Here is an 18,128-nt window from a genome sequence, read left to right as displayed (position 1 = left end):
CATAAGTGGAGATGTTCGCTGATGACTGAAAATGTTCATTGACAACGCCTCAGATGCCGAAGAACTCCATCTCCAAGTCCAACATGCCGTTGACAATATCCAGGTTTGGGCTCACACAGAACAAAAGACAATCCGGCCAGTCAAGTGTCTGCCAATTATCAATTCCAAAAATGGACGATCTGAATATCACCCCTTAAGTTTAAATGCTATAATCATCGCCTAATCCCCCACTATCATTATCCTGGGGGATAACATTGTCCAGAAACTGTACTGGAGTAACCATATAAAAACGGTGGTTGTCAGAGTAGGTCAAAGGCTTGGCATCGTGCCGCGAGTAACGTAACCCGCCGGTCGCCCAAAATAAAGCACTATTCAAGAGTTCAATAGAATACAATATACGTCCCTGTATCAGCCCAGCTCCAACAAAAGTTAAGAGTCGCAACATAATCCAGGGCAAGGAAGCCCACTTCATTGCTACGGCTTCCACAAACATTCAGTATTTAACCATTGTTGAACAGTGACCAGCTTTGTACCATGTACAAGGTGGACAACAGTAACTGACCAATGTTCCTCAGGCAGATCCTTCAAAAACCAAGAGACCTGTCATCTAAAGGGACATGGGCACCAAGGATCGCGACCCCCTGGCAGTTAACCACCAAGCAATTCACCACCCCGGTATGTGCCATGTCTTCACTGTCGTTGGGTAAAATTCTAGGAACATCACCCCTGCCCCAGCTCAAACGCCCGACAAACGAACTGTGGGTGTTGGTACAATTCAGGTACTACAACGGTCCCAGAAGGCGGTTCAACGCCAACTTTTCAATACATCTTCGAATGAGCAAGAAATATGCTGGTCTTGCAAGTAATCTCAAATTCCATTCGACTAGTTAAAACAATAAGGGATATCTACCCCCGATAACGACTCTTCGCATTCCTTTGGTAAATCTAAATGTCCCAGATGATCAGTTGCAAATGCACTCGCTGAAGAAAGGCAGCTTCTGAAGGATGAGATCTATGCCATATATTTCAACATTCGCACATGCTCCTGAATTGTTTGTCATATGTAAACACTAATCTATTTAATCTGGGCGAATGATTACTGAGGCGCCAGGCAGATAAAAACGGAAATAATCAAATCTGTTCCTGCTCTTTGAATGGTATATGTTTTCCCCCTAACTCTGCAATATGATATTAATAATCATTCGATGGATTCACGTCTGAATGTATTGTCCTCAATCTGACTATTATGTGTCTACGCTGAGCAAATTAAATGGAACACTTGGCATTGCGCCACCACAAATAATATTGCAGCACGTCAATACTCTTGATCCCCGCCAATTGTTTCACCTATTATGAGGAATGTTCACAGTTGGATACCAATTGTAGGTATTTTGAAAAGTTATCAGTTGAGCGTTTAAATGTCCAGCTACGTCTTGCTTTATGCTTTAATCCCAAAAAGCTTGACAAGCACGCTACTGAATTATATTTTGCTGAAAGTACATGAAGAAAATGTTTTGCTAATTTTCAGAGGAACATTTGTATGTGAAAGATACAGGTCGGTAGCCTATCTGCATTCGGTTGTTTATTCTTCAAGCTTTGCTGAGCCTGGCAAGGATTGCGTGTCCTTTGCTGTCATAATTTGCACGCCGTCGGTTTCCAGGCGGCGTGGGATGTTTCCGTTGACCAGCGGTGGAAGTATAGCGAGCGTCTTCGATAAACACGCAACTCAGGGACCAGAAACTTGGATTTATGAATTAGAGTATTATACCCTGGAGGAGGTGTCGAGCGCAGCTCCAAGGAAGGGAGCTTTTGGAATTGTTTTTTTAAAACACTGAAAGGTATTCAAGAAAACGTGATATTAATTAGGTAACATAACGTTGAGAACTATCAGGCGCGTTGCAAAGAATCCAGTTGTTTTGTCCCGTGCCTGCTTGACCTGCAACCATCGGTTAATTCAAGCAGTAACGATATGCACATGAGAAACACATGAATTTAGAAACTGTCCCTGTGTTAATGTGAAGTTATGCTAGACGCAGGTGTGGTATGTTCATTCGATGCTGACAGAAAATAGTCCATTGCCTGCGGTTAATTGTATCCAAATAATTTTGTTTTGTGGCTTAGTGCATGAGTGTGTACTGGTCGCTAATTGAATTGTGAATGTTCTGCTTCCCCCAAACAAAACCCAACGATATCAACGCAGAGATGAAGAAATCCAACGATCCCCTGAAAGATTTTGGTGAGATTTTGTTTTGCCAATTCGTCCTGTGATTTTAAAGCAGGCGTGTATTTTGACATTGTAAATAATTGCTCTGTTTCTTGTGTTTTAATGTACTTATTTTAAAAGGAAAATATTTCCAAGTTAACAGCATGAACATGAAATTTGTGACAGCGCTTCTGCACAATTCTTTTGACCAGAATGAATATGGAGTATCAAACCTAATCAAAGCAATACAATCTTGCAGAACCATAATAAAACAGAGGTGACACCGAGTGCAAATAGTGGACACTTGCCACATGAAGACACGTTTTGTCAAAAAGTCGAATCTTCAATGAGGGAAACAAAAATCGGTTTTGAGGAGAGTGGAGTGCACGATCTTGCCATTAGAAGGTGCAACTCCCGTTCTCAAAGTGAGAGAGATTAAGGGAGAAAGAGCTAGAGTGAGTGAAAAGGAGAGCCTCATGAAAGAGAGACCATGATGAAATCATTGGTAAGATTGCAACTATGCGGGATTTGGATTTAACAAAGGTGTAGTCGAGGTCTTGGTCATGTTATCAGAATAAAAACATCACAATTCTATTTCTGATGGGGTTTGAAGAGCATTTGTCCAGTAGCAAGAAATTGAGAATTGCTACCCCACCCTGTTATACGAATTAGGTTAGGTATTCCATCATATCACTTGCAGAATGTTTTCTCAAAATTATTGAACCAGGCATTCAATTTGGTAGAGCTTTGATCCACGGATAAGCGTTCACGGCCACCTTAGTTGTAAACTAATTTGTGAAGTGCGTGCTTTACGTCTCAATATTTTGAAAGGTGGACATAAAAAGTATGCAAATACTTGTCAACCCTAGTCACGGTATAAACAGGTCAACGGGAAGTACACAGAGAACGTTTGTATGATTTTGACGTTTTCCTAGAATTACAGAGTTTACAGTGCAGAAAGAGGCCATTCAGCCAATCGAGTCTGTACTGGCCCTTGGAAAGAGCGCCCTATTTAAGCCGCACCCTATCCCCTTTATCCCCGTAACCCAGTAACCCCACCTAAACTTTCGGACAATGCGGCCAATCCACTTGACCTGCACATCTTTTGTCTCTGGGAGGAAACTGAAGCACCCGGAGGAAACCCACTCACACACGGGGAGAACGTGCAGCGTCCACACAGGCAGTGGCCCGAACATGGGACCCTGGAGCTGTGAAGCAACTGTGCTAACCACTAAGCTACCGTGCTGCACAGTGTTGCATCCGATATTCAATTGGACAGAATTATAAGTAACGAGAGAGAGAAATTGTTTGTTACATAAGATAAGAACTAGGAGCAGGAGTAGGCCATCTGGCCCCTCGAGCCTGCTCCACCATTCAATGAGATCATGGCTGATCTTTTGTGGACTCAGCTCCACTTTCCGTCCAGAACACCATAACCCTTAATCCCTTTATTCTTCAAAAAACTATCTATCTTTATCTTAAAAACATTTAATGACGGAGCCCCTACTGCTTCACTGGGCAAGGAATTCCATAGATTCACAACCCTTTGGGTGAAGAAGTTCCCCCTAAACTTAGTGTTGTTGCCACACATCCCTTATGTGTGTGTCATTATAAAGTTGAATTAATGCGAACTTACAGATACATAATTCATTACTGAAATTGAAATTGTTGGAACAAAGCCAGAAGTAATTTAGGCGACTATTAACAACAGTTTCTGTCTGTAAATTACAGAAGCCAACTGTGAGAAAGAACGTGGAGAATGAGATCTGTACAACATTTGGCGAAATCTACTACCATACCACCTGCTCCAAAGAAACCCCAGGTTTAAGAAGCGAAACAGATGTGGAGAAGTGGCCGCAATATATTGTTGAGGCTTCGAGTGTTGAAGGTTGAGCAAAAAGCCATTCCTAATTTGGGGAGCAGATAGAGTCCAGCTTTATATATGAGACAGATCAATTAATTGGAAAACTTTGAGCTGCCGATCCATTAATTTACGATTCTGGGTATGTTACTAAAATTATCGAGTGTATGTGTATCGATATTGAAACTGAGCGATGATGGCTACATGCGTGTTCCACGTCATTCCTTTTTGGAAATGCAAGACAATATATTGAAGTGTTAACCATGATGTATGGAAGTTGTTAACTTACATAATATTATGCAAAGCTACTGTAGTATCTATGCGTATTCCTTTGCCGGAATTTTACATGTTGGTAATTATTTCGATATTGCAGTGTCTGTCGACGTCCAGAAAGGCACAAACGAATTAAGTAAGATACATGAAGCTCTCTGTTACCTACTTTCCCATCCCTCCAACATAACGTCTTAAAATGTGGAAATCCTTCTCACGTGAATAGCAAACTGGATGTGTTGCTACGCTGTTTGTAAAGCAGATCCGATATTCCGATATATAAGCGTTGGTGTACCAGGATTGGAGGCAATTCACGAAGCCAAACAAAATGAATTTCGACTTCAAGGTTTTGTACTTCCCACACATACCAAATAATAAGAAGAATGTCATGCCCATGTCAATGTCGTTGACTGGGCTTAAACCGAAATGAAATCAGTGCTATTGGACTGGCTGTGCTTCGGTCCACTCCTCTCCGAAACACTGAGTTGCATTTGATCATAAAAACGTCCGATGAAAAATATTTGCACGTTAAATAATGGTGTGCATGAGTTAGATTGGTCAAAATTAACGGTAATTTAAAAAAAAACTTATAGTAAAAATGTAATTATATTTTGTCCAGTTAAGTGGCAATTGACCTGCAAATCTTTGGATTGTGGACGTGAAACCCATGTAGACACGGGGAGAATGTGCAAACTCCACAAAACCTACGGACAAATTGAAACATTCAGGGCTCGTTTAGCTCAGTGGGCGAGACAGCTGCTTTCTGATGCAGAACTAAGGCCAACAGCGAGCCATCAATTCCCGAACCAGCTGAGAATTCTGAATTCTCCCATGTGTACCCGAACAGGCGCCGGAACGTGGGGCTTTTCACAGTAACTTCATTGCAGTGTTAATGTAAGTCTACCTGTGAGATAAAAAGTTTCTTATTATGAAACAATAAAACCCACTATCTTTTATTATTCAGTGAATAAATAATGATAGTCTTCAGCATCGAGAGAGTGTTTTGTGTGTAGAACCGACATCTACAAAATGCGTTTAAGATGACCAGCGCAAATGCATTGAATAATATTCCAAATAAGTGCAGGCGGGAATTTGGGCAGAGGGATACGTGTGCACCGTTTTTTTAAAGTAATGTGCGAACATTCACATTCACTTAGAACTCTATTTACATCCACAGAAACAAAACTTAAAGATAAAGACAAAGGTAATTGGGTTGAAATTCCATTGATCCAGTTTTGTTTCTCCTATTTTAACGCTGGAATGCTAAAATACTTTAATAATCAGCTCCACAAAGATATCGCGTTTCGAAAGTTTCAACTTGGGGAAACAGTTAACATTTAATAAGCTGTGCAATACGTTTAGAATTAAAAGAGTGACATAGGTGATTAATTTGAAAAGCAGAACTAACTTAATTTAGCATGTTTGCTGCTGTCGTCATGACTCTATGAAAAGGGGCAGTGTTTTCAGTTGAGGAACAAAAAACACTTTTTTACAACAGAGTGCAAAAACATTCATCCGCCAATGTGCAATTTAGAAACAAAACCTTGATTAATGTAAATTTCGAAGCTGAGCCCAATTCCTGGATGCAGCATTGGCCATTAATCCGGGTCTATTCTTGATTGTAATATTTATCACGTGGAAAATGGTGCGTTCGTGTTTTATTTTTATGTTAAATGTTCGAATGGGTTGAGAAGGAGTACGCAGAATCTTTGTAATATCAATGTCGAGGATTCAGTTGACATATTTACAAATTAAGGGGACATTTAGCGTGGCCAATACACCTAACCTGGACATCTTTGTGTTCTGGGTGTGAGACTCGCACAGATACGGGGAGAATGTGCAAACACCACACGGACACTCATCCGGACTTGGATCGAACTCGGGTCCTGAACGCCGAGAGGCATCACTGCTATCCACGGCCCTATCGTCCAGGCAGTCGGGAGAATTTAAAGAGGTTGACTGCTGTTGCAGATAACTAAGGTGCGGAAGCGTGAAATGTGTTCAGTTTCCGCTTTCGTAAGAGGAACTCGATGGGCCTCATGGCCTCATTCTGCACTGCATGTTCTATGTTCTGTTCTAGTTCTAATTAACACACATGTTTCTAAACAGCAAGTGCCTGCGATATGAATGTGTTCAGAAGAGCTTTAGTATGAACTACCGAAAGTTAACACCAAAATCCGGAAAGCAATTGCAAAGCACACGGATTTTACTTGTTATACAGGCATTTAACTGCAAAATAATTGCTATCCCTCCGATCCGGTAGGGAATTGCTCAGGATAAATGTGGTTCTATTTTCGTCTCTTTGGTAAGGGAAAGGCACACGTCCGGCAAATAAAATGCAGTTACCCTTAAGTGGCATGGTTCCTCTGCTAATGCAACTGTCTTTGTGCTACCTTTTATCTAAGTGGAAAGGAACTAAAAAAAATCTATTGCAAAGACGCACTTTATGGAGTGCGTGTGTTACATGTTACATAAATGATGTGTTGATTTTAAAGCACCATGCCAACACGATGAGCGGATACATGTTTTGCCTGCAGGGTTTGCTAATGTTTCGAATGTTGTAACCCAGAAAGCAAGAAATCCTCCACAGCTCAGTTCATTCAATGACATGATCCACAATTGTTAGATTTGTAAAGTAATGAGAGTGTATATTAATAACGCGGGGAAGTCGCGTCAAAATGAATTAACGATGAATATCTTTTAGAATGTCGAAGGCAACCCAAACATGGAGATTTATTATGGCAGCTCCTTTTACTTTTGAACTTCCTTTACTGAATCTCCGAGCTCAGAACTTTGCAAACCTGTTTAAAAGCAAGATCAAAAAAATAATATTTTCCTCATTTCAGAACTAACAGTATACCAGGAAAAGGTAGACGATTTAGGTAAGCGTTCACTTCAAATTTGTCCATGATCATCAATAAAATTGCAAGTGGAAGTGAGGCAAGGAACAGCGAGCGAGTGCAACTGATCACGTGGCTGCAGGGCTGGTGCAGCAGGGAAGGCTTCAGATATGTACCTCATAGGGATACTTTCTGGGGATGGTGGGGCCTGTACATGAAGGACAGATTGCACCTAAACTGGAGGAGAATCAATATCCTGGGTGGGAGGTTTGCCGGAGCTCTTCGGAAGGGTTTAAACTGGTTTGGCGGGGGGGGGGGGGGTGGAAACCAGGGCAATGGAGCAGAGGATAGTGCAGCCTTTGAATAGGCAGACATAGCATCCAGCGAGTCTGTGAGGAAGGATAGACGGTTGATAGGGCAAAGTTGCATTCAGTGGAATGGGATAAATTCTGTCCGCTTCAGTGCAAGGCGTGTCAGGAAAAAGGGACATGAACTTAGAGCACTTGAAACTACGATTTTGTAGCCATCACGGAGACATGGATTTCACAGGGGCAGGAATGGTTGTTAGACGATCCGGGATTTAGATGTTTTAAGAAGAATATGGAGGAAGGTTAAAAGAAAAAGGAGGGCGAGTGGCACTGTTAATTAGGTAGTGCATTACAGCTGCAGAAAAGGAGGTTGTGGAGGAGGGTTTATGTACTGAGTCAGTATGGGTGGAAGTCAGAAACAAGAAAGGAGCAGCCACTTTATTAGGAGTTTTCTATATACCTCCCAATAGCAGCAGAGAGATGGAGGAATAGATTGGGCGGCAGATCTTGGAAAGGTGCAGAAGTACCACAGTTGCTGTCATGGGTGACTTCAACTGCCCTAATATTTACTGGAACCTCCTTATTGCAAATTGTTTGGATGGAACAGATTATATCAGGTGTGTGCAGGAAGGATTCCTGACTCAATATATATCTAGGCAGACAAGGAGGGATGCCATATTGGATTTGGTGCTTGGCAACGAACAAGGCCAGGTGTCAGATGTTTCGGTGGGAGAGCATTTCAGTGACAGTGAACAAAACCCCTTGACCTTTACCATAGGCATGGAGAGGGATAGGAACAGGAAGTATGGAAAGGCATTTAATTGGAGGAGGTGAAATTATACTGCTACCCGACAGGAGCTGAGGAGCATAAAGTGGGAACCGCTGTTCTTGGGGAAATACACAACAGTGATTTGGGGGTTGGTTAAGGAGCACGTGCTGCGAGTGCTGGATAATTATGTCACACTGAGACGAAGAAGGAATGGTAAGGTGAAGAAACCTGGCCGATAAGAGAAGTGGAGCATTTAGTCAAGAAGAAGAATGAAGTTTACATTATAGTGAGGAAGCAAGGATCTGCATTGGCACTAGAGGATTAAAAGATAGCCAGGAAGGAACTCAAAAATCGACTTAGGAGTGCCAGAAGGGGGCGTAAAAAATCCCTGGCGGGAAGGATTAGAGGAATCCCAAAGGCGTTCTACATTTACGTGAGAAATAATAGGATCATCAGAGTGAGAGTAGGGCTGATCAGGTATACTGGAGGTAACTTATGCAGAGAGTCTGAGGAGATAGGGGAGGCCCCAAATGAATATTTTGCTTCAGTATTCACTAGAGAGAGAGACCTCGGTGCTCATGAGAACAACCTGAAACACGCTAATAGACTCGAACAGGTTGATAGTAAGAAGGAGGATGTGCTGGAGATATTGAAAAGCATCACGTTAGGTAAGATCCTGGGCATGACGGGATATACCAAAGGTCACTACTTGAAACGACGGAGGAGTTTGCTGCGCCGATATTTTTGCGTCATCACTCTCCACTGGCCTAGGATCAGATGATTGGAGGGAGGCGAATGTTGTTCCCCAGATCAGGAAAGAAAATAGTTAAATCCCTGGGAAGTACAAACCAGTCAGTCGAACATGTGTGTGAGCAAAATATTCTAAAGGATTCTGAGAGATAGGATTGATGATTATTTAGAAAAACATGGTGTCATTAAAGATAGTCAGCATGGCTTTGTGAGGGGCAGGTCATGCCTCACAAGCCTCATTGACTTCTTTGAGGATGTGACGAGACACATAGATGAAGGTTGGGCAGTGGATGTGGTGTCTATGGATTTCTGTAAGGCATTTGATAAGGTTCCAAATGGTAGGCTCATTCAGAAAGTTAGGGGGCATGGGATATAGGGAAATTTCGCTATCTGGATGCAGAATTGGCCGGCAAAAGAAGACAGCGGGTGGTAATGGATGGAAAGTATTCCGCCAGGAGGTCGGTGACCAGTGGTGTACCGCAGGGATCTGTTCTGTTGCCTGTGCTCTTTGTGGTTTTTATAAATGACTTGGATGACGAAGTGGAAGGGTGGGTTAGGAAGTTTGCCGATGACACCAATATTGCTGGAGATGTAGATAGTGTTGAGCGCTGTTGCCGGTTACAACAGGACATTGCCAGGATGCAGATCTGGGCTGAGAAGTGGCAGATTGTGTCCAACCAGGATGAATGGTAAGTGATTCATTTTGCAACGCCGAATGCTGAATACGAGGTTAAAGGCAGGATTCTTGGAAGTGTGGAGGAACAGAGGGATCTTGTGGTCCACGTACATAGATTCCACAAAGTTGCTACCCAGGTTGATAGGGTTGTTAAGAAGGCGTATAGCGTGTTGCCTTTCATGAACAGGGGATTTGAGTTTAAGAGCCGTGAGGTTTTTCCTGCAGCTTTATAAAACCCTGGTTAGACCACACTTGGAATTTTGTGTCCAGTTCTGTTCGCCTCATTATCGGAAAGATGTGGCTGCTTTGGTGAGAGTGCAGAGGAGATTTACCAGGATGCCGCCTGGACTGGAGGGCATGCCTTTTGAAGAAAGATTGAGGGAGCGAGGGCTTTTCTCCCTGGAGTGAATAAGGAAGAGAGATTAATTGATAGAGATGCCTCAGGTGATGAGAGGCATCGATAGAGTAGATAGCGAGAAACGTTTCCCCATGGTGCAAATGGCTGTCAAGCGGGTAAATAATTTTAAGGTGATTAGAGGAAGGTATAGGGGAAATATCCCAGGTAGGTTCTTTGCACAGAGAGTACTGAGTGCGTGGAATGAACTGCCTGCAAAGGTGGTGGAGTCAGAGTCATTAGGGACATTTAAACGATACTTGGACAGGCACATTGGCAGAAATAAATTGAAGGGGTGTAGGTTAGGTTGATCTTAGACTAGGGTAAATGGTCGGCCGAAGGGCCTGTACCGTGTTGTTCTGTTCTATGTTCTATGTTCGATGTAAATTGAAGCAAATAAATCGAGTCCAATGTTTAAATATACAAATACGCAAGAAATATTTATGGGTGTTAGGACATACTATGTGTAAGGGTTGGCCGAAACGTGTTAAAGTACAGCTTCTGTGGAGTACAGTGGAACTGGCAAACAAACTTGAGATTTTACACGTAGCAAATTTGTCACCGCCAGTCGCCTGTGTGAACCGATATGAAGCTCCACGTCTGCACTTTGCAGTTGAGCATACAACATTACTTGTCGTGAATACATTAATTCGAAGGGGCTCAGTGGAGGAAAATATTGCAGTTGTGACTGCATGCATTCAATGCATGGTGTACACTTTTCCTCAGCCTAATGTTTTAGGGCATATAGATGACAGGTGAATCTTCACGTGCAAACCAAATAGCACAGCAACTTAACAAAATGCGACCGAAAGCAAGCCCCTTGACTGGCAGAAAATGCACCAACTTCCACAATCAGTCCCTCCAACACATTCTCTCAGTTGCAGCAAGTTTATACTGCAGCAGTGTACCTGACTCAATTTATACATCTTTCAAATTCGCCAACACAACCCTCCTACAAGTGGAAGAATGCAGCAGATGCATGGGATCAATCTGTCCCTTTCCAAGCCACACGCCATACTAACGTTGAGGTGTACCTCTGTTCTTTTACTGTCGCTTGGTTAAAATCATGGAACTGCCTCTCCAACTGACAATGTGTGTATTCACAGCGCATGAACTGCAGCGGCTGAAGATGGAGGTTCACCATCCACCGAATAACTAAATGGCGACGCTTCCAGACATTCAACGAACTAATGAAAAATGAACAAAAAAAAGCATCAAACGACCGTTCAGACTATCGATCCATAAAGGTGCTGACATGTGCGCTCGAACGGACAGAAGAAAACTCCGCCATTGAATAATAGTGTGGTGTTGTCATATCAAAGCTTTTGATTTCCTCGACGGTGTTAAAGTGTTGATTGCCAAAAAAGAGCTTTATGAGAATTCCTTACCGTGCTGCACAAAATGCAGCAATAAAAACGGTACATGGCAGATAAATTGAAGAAACTCAGTTTGGCCTATCCTGTATATGTCTACTTCTCTGTTTCAGGATCGATTCATTTTCATCCTGTTGTTTTTCCGTTGACACTCGAAGTATTATTCACGTTACTTTCATATGGCAATAAAATTGCTTATAGAAGTAGCTAAACGGTTTGTCTCAAATATCGTGATGGCAATACCGTCCTCGTTCTTGGCAAAATCCCCTCATTATTGCAGCAATAAATTACTGTTAGATTATCAATAAATAGTTCGCCCATAATTTATAGACTGATAGAATTTACAGTGCAGATGGAGGCCATTCAGCCCATCGAGTCTGCACCGGCTCATGGGAAGAGCACCCCACTCAATCCCACGCTTCCACCATATCCCCATACCCCAGCAACCCAGCCAACACTGAGTGCAATTTTGGACACGAAGGGCAATTTAGCATGGCCAATCCACCTAACCTGCACATCTTTGGACTGTGGAAGGAAACCGGAGCACCCGGAGGAAATCCACGCACACACGGGGAGAAAGTGCAGACTCCGCAAAGACAGTGACCCAAGCCGGGAATCGAACCCGTGACCTTGGATCTGTGAAGCAATTGTGCTATGTTACCGTTCTGACCCTATAATTTATAATTCCCCATACTGTGCCTCCAATCAATGTACAGGCCAAATTATATGCAGACTCTATCGCTCTAATTTGCTTAGACTATTGGAACATAAGAACATAAGAACTAGGGGCAGGTGTAGGTCATCGCGTCCTTCAAGCCTGCTCCGTCATTCAATGTGGACTTTTGTGGACTCAGCTCCACTTTCCCGCCCGAACACCATAAGCCTTTATTCAATTTTTCATCAAAACACTCTCTGTCTTTATCTTGAAACCATTTAATGAAGGACCCTCAATTGCTTCACTGAGCAGGGAATTCCATAGATTCACAACCATTTGGCTGAAGATGTTCCTCCTAAGCTCAGTCCTAAATCTATTTCCCCTTATTTTCGGGCTATGCCTCCTCGTTCTGCTTTCATCCGCCAGTGGATACAAACTTCCGAATCCATTCTATCTATTCCCTTCATAATTTTATATTTTATATAAGATCCCCCCTCCCCTCCCGCGAACCCTTCTAAATTCCAACGATTAGGGTTATCCTAACCGTAACCCAATCTACTCAACCTATCCTCATAATCCAACTCCCTCAACACTGGGATTAACCAAGGGAATCTTCTCTGCACACACTCCAGCGCCAGTACGTCCCTTCTCAGGTAAAGGTGAACACAATACTCCAGGCGTGGCCTCGCCACGACCATATACAGTTGCAGGATCACATCCCTAGTCTTAAACCCCATCCCTCTAGCAACGAAGGACAATACTCTATGCGCCTTCTTAATTACCTGTTGCACCTGTAAACCAACTTTTTGTGACTCATGCATGAGGTTATCCACGTCCCTCTTCACAGCAGCATGTTTTAATATTTAAACTTTTAAATAATCATATATTTTGCTGTTATTCCGACCAAAATGGATAACCTCACATTTGTCAACATTGTATTCCATCTGCCAGACCCTAGGCCATTCACTTAAACCACCCAAATCCATCTGCAGTCTTCCAGTATCCTCTGCATTTATTGCTTTACCACTCATCTTCGTGTCGTCTGCAAACTTGGATACATTGCACTTGGTCCCCAATTTCAAATCCTCGATGTAAACTGTGAGCAATTGTGGTCCCAACACTGATCTCTCTGGGACACCACTAGCTCCTGATTGCCAACCAGAGAAACACCCATTAATACCCACTCTTCGCTTTCTAATAATTAACCAATCCTCTCTCTCTGCTACTACTTTAACCTTAACGCCATGCATCATTATCTGATGCAGCAACCTTTTTATGTGGCACCTTGTTAAACGCTTTCTGGAAATCCATATATACCACATACATTCGCTCCCCGTTTCTACCGCACTGGTAATGTCCTCAACCAATTTCATTCAATTATTTAGGCACGGCCAGTCCTTTAAAAACCCATGCTGCATCTGCCTTGCACTGTGGAAAATCGCTTGGAATGTTTTCCACTGTTCCTTCAGTGTTTCACGATAAAGTCTTTGCTCCCAGTCTAACTTAGCGAGCTCTTCTTTCATGCAATTGCAATCTCCTTTGTTTAAGCCCAAATGACTAGTGTTTGAATTTTACTTTCGCATATTACATCTGTATTCTAAATTCCATCATATTGTAATAACTCCTTTCGAGAGGATCCCTAACTATGAGATCATTAATCAAACTTGTCTAATTACAAAGGGTCGGAACGAGTATCGCTTGTTCCCTCGTATGTTCCATCGTATGTTCCATTACATAATGTTCTGGAAACTATTGTGGATACATTCTATTATCTCATCCTCAAGGCTGCCTTGAGAGACCTGCTTGAACTATTTGTCATGTAGATTAAAATCCTCCATGATAGCTTCTGTACCATTTCTACAAACATCAGTTATTTCTTTGTTTATTGCCCGCACCACCGTAATGTTATTATTTGGTGGCCTAAAGACAACTCCTATCACTGACACTCTCGCCATACTATTCCTGATTTCCACGCAAATGGATTCAACCGTATCCTCCATAGCACTGATGTCATCCCTCAATACTGTCCGGATGACATCCTTAAATAACAGAGCTACACCCTCCCTTACCACCCAGTCTGTCCTGACGAACAGTTTGCTACCCTTGGATGCTTAATACCCAGTCGTGAACATCTTTTTACCATGTTTCAGTAATGGCCACTGAATCAGTCAATTACGATGATTTGCGCCATCAACTCATTTACCTTATTTGGAATGCTACGAACATTCAGGTACAGTACCCTTATGTTGGCTTTTATAGCTCCATTGTGAACTTGAACTCTATCATCTCTATCAGTAACCTCTCCTAAGTTATTTTTCCTTTTAGTTTTTCTCCTAATTTTCCTTATCGTTGAACCCATGTAATAACCTGATGCTTCCATTTCCATTTCCATTTTGATTTCCCACTTTATTCCTTTTCGTATTACTGGGCCTATTCAGTGAGCTCTACTCAATCACTGTACCATGTACTGTGGCCGCTTTTGACTTTTGACAATGGATTCTTTGCATTTATCTTACCCTTACTGTCTTTTGTTTCTGTCCCTGTTTTACTTCCCCGCAACTCCCTGCCCCCTGCCACATTAGTTTACGCCATCCCCTGCAGCACTTTAAACACCTCCTCTCGGGCATTGGTTCCTGTCCTGCCCAGATGCAGACCGTCCGGTTTGTCCTAGTCCCATCTCCCCAGAACCGGTCCCAACGCCGCAAGAATTTGAATGCCTCCTTCTTGCACCATCTCTCGAGCCACGCATTCATACAAATAGCCTGACTCCCTACTCTGACCAGTTGGTGGCACTGGTAGCAATCCTCAGAATCCTACCTTTAAGGTCCTACTTTTTTGTTTAACTCATAACCTCCTGAATTCAGCTTGTAGGACCTTATCCCGTGTTTTACCTATATCGTTAGTCCCTTGATGCACCACGAAAGCTAGCTGTTCACCGCCCCCCCCCCCCCCCCCACACACAATGTCCTGCAGCCGCTCCGAGATTCGATGTGCCTTGCACCAGGGAGGCAAAATGCCATCTTGAAATCTCGATTGCGACCGCAGTACCTGTCATTCTTCATACCTGTCATACCTGTCAGTACCTGTATCGCCCTGTCATTCTTCTTCTGCCCTTCTGCGCAGCAGAGCCATCCACGGGACCATGACCTGGCTGCTGCTGCCTTCTCCTGTTGAGCCACCTCCCTCAACAGTACCCAAATCCGTATCGCTGTTTTGCAGGGAGATGACCGCAGGGGACACCTGCACGGCCTTCCTACACTTGCTCTGTCTTTTTGTCATCCCTGTTCTATCTCCCTCAATAATTTTCACTTGTGGTGTGACCAGCTCAGTGAACGTGATATTCAAGCTGTCCTCAGCATCACGGATGCTCCAAATTGAGTCCACCCGCAGCTCCAGAGCCGTTCAGTGGTCTAACAGGAACTGCAGCTGGACACATTTCTTGCACGCGAGGGATCCAGGGTCAGTGGGCGTGTCCCTGCACTCCCACATCGCACACAAGGATCATACACGGGTCTGGCATCTCCTTGCTCTGTCTTAGACCTTAGGTTAACTTGTACAACTGCAATGCCAAAAAACAAAAAAAAATAGACGTCACTCTTCTGTTTCTCCCCAGTCGAAACATCAGATTCACCGCCTACTGGCTTACCTTCACAAGACTCCGTTGGTCCAACCACTCATCTCTGCTCTGCTCCCGAAAAATCAGAAGAAAGAAAACAAAAGAATAGAAAAATGCCTCTCCTCTCAGTCTGTACCGAATTACCGCCGTGCTCCAAATTACCAAGTTCCAATCCTCATTAGGGCTCTCTATCACTTAGGCTGTCTTGGCTTCACCGCCTGAAAAACTGAGTGTTCGCTTTGTGTTTCACTTTTATATAAAACAAAGCTAAACTGATACGACTCAAACTAATGAGGATTCAACAAAGGAATGCATTTCACAGCTTGGCTTCTAAGTCAGGCTTCAGGTGATTGATATATAACTGCCACTCAGCTATTATGGTGGTGGCAGCTTCAGCCAATCAGACATAAAAATAGATACTAAACATTTAACTGAAAAACAGGACAATTAAATTGAACTCTTACGTCTGTTGATTACGACCTGCTCCAAATTACGAAGTTCCAATCTTCACTCGTGCTTTCGCTCACCCAGGCTGTCTTGGCATAAGTGTGCTATACAGAACCGTGCACAGCATCATGCAAACACAATACTGCACCGAACTACTCGATCAATATACATCACTCTACATTTTGATTCGGTGAACATTTTTATGTGTGTGCCGAACACTCACAATCTTTCTAATTCTTAACAGACGACTTGCTGAAAGCAAAGGAAAAACGTAAGTGCATTTGTGTTTCACGCATTATGCCAGCTATGCCTTCCTTCTTGTTGTCCCCTATCCGTTGGCAGAAAGACTACTCAGAGAGCAATTTACAGAAGTGCGAAAATATTAGACTTTGGGGGGCGAATTTGAAAGTAAAGCGATTTTCAATTACACCCCGCATAGGGCCAAGAGCACGTTAAATTATGTTCATTAGTAAAAGGTGGAGGAAGAGATTTTTGTTTTGCTTTTGATCAACAAGTTTTCATATTCGAGAAAAGGTCACCTGAAGGACTGTCAACAAGTTTTCAAAATACACTGAGGTGAATGAATTAGATAGTTGGAATTGAGAAATATAACAAAGCTTTGTTAAATTACTTATGTAGTGGGACAGATAGCTACGTCGTTCAAAGGTTGAAATAAATACCTTTGTTCAGCATGCTTCCTGTATTTGAAAATTAATATCCGTAATCATTAAAGGCGTGACGCAATTTAACATTGCCGAATATTTTCTTGTTACTGATACTATGTTGACTCCTCAAGTAAAGGTCACATAGATCAGAACCACCGCTTTATTGACGGTATATGATCAGAACTCATGCTGGGTTGAATTATCGGCCTGCATTTTGACAGGAGGTGCCTGGAAATCTCGGACAAAATCACCCACACATTTCAGGTTCATGTGATTTGTTATCCGTTTACAGATGTCTGTCTGAAGTAAAGAAAAGGGTATTCCTTGGCAAGCAGCAGCAATAGTTTTAGCAGGATTTGAAACAGTAAATGCAACCAAATTATTTTTGTAACGCGGAAAAAATGTTGGAGACGGTCCGTTGTTCAGGCAAAACCTACTGGAGATCCAGCTCAATGGCTGGTCATCAGGTAATGACAGTTTAGTTAACTGAGGCGGTTCGTCTGATTGTCTCCCGAGATGCTGCCTATGTAAATGACGATTGTGATATGTGTTGAGTAAATACCTGATCAGTTGGAATTTTACATCGCAACAGAAAAGGAAGTTAAAAACAGATCGTTAAACTCACTGTTAGTTTAAATAATATCAACAATCTTTATTGTCACTAGTAGGCTTACATTTAACGCTGCAATGAAGTTACTGCGAAAAAGGACCGATTTGCTACATTCCGGCGCTTATTTGGGTGCACAGAGGGAGAATTCAGAATGCCGAAATTACCAAACAGCATGTCTTTCCGGACTTGTGGGAGGAAACCGGAAAACCCAGAGGAAACCCAAGAAGATACAGGAAGTACATGCTGACTCCTCACAGACAGTGACCTGAGCCGGGAATCGAAACTGGGACCATGGGCTGTGAAGCAAAAGTGCTAACCACCATGCTACCGAGCCGCCCTGAAATGATCTGAAAGCAAAATACATTGATGAGAATCTTTTGAAATAAAAGAAAATACAAAATTCTTGTGAACTTGTTGATTGCTGATAATTTCGGGGCAGTTAAATATTCCACGTTCTACAATATTTCTTTCCTGGGTGCTGCAGGTATGTACAATCATTATGCAATTAGTCTGTCTTAAAATAAATCAAATAAACATATTTTTCCCGAACAACACGGTGACAGGTCAAGCGATCTGTTTTCAGTGATGAGACAAGATATTTTTATTTTAGCAGTATAAGTTTCTTTCACTGAACCTTCGGAATGCCAATTGAATTTAAAAAGTCAGAGTTACAATCGTGGACGTGCGCGCA

This window comes from Scyliorhinus torazame, chromosome 12 (genome assembly GCF_047496885.1).
Source record: "Scyliorhinus torazame isolate Kashiwa2021f chromosome 12, sScyTor2.1, whole genome shotgun sequence".
Taxonomy (NCBI): domain Eukaryota; kingdom Metazoa; phylum Chordata; class Chondrichthyes; order Carcharhiniformes; family Scyliorhinidae; genus Scyliorhinus; species Scyliorhinus torazame.
Note: the sequence above shows the minus strand (reverse complement) of the source record.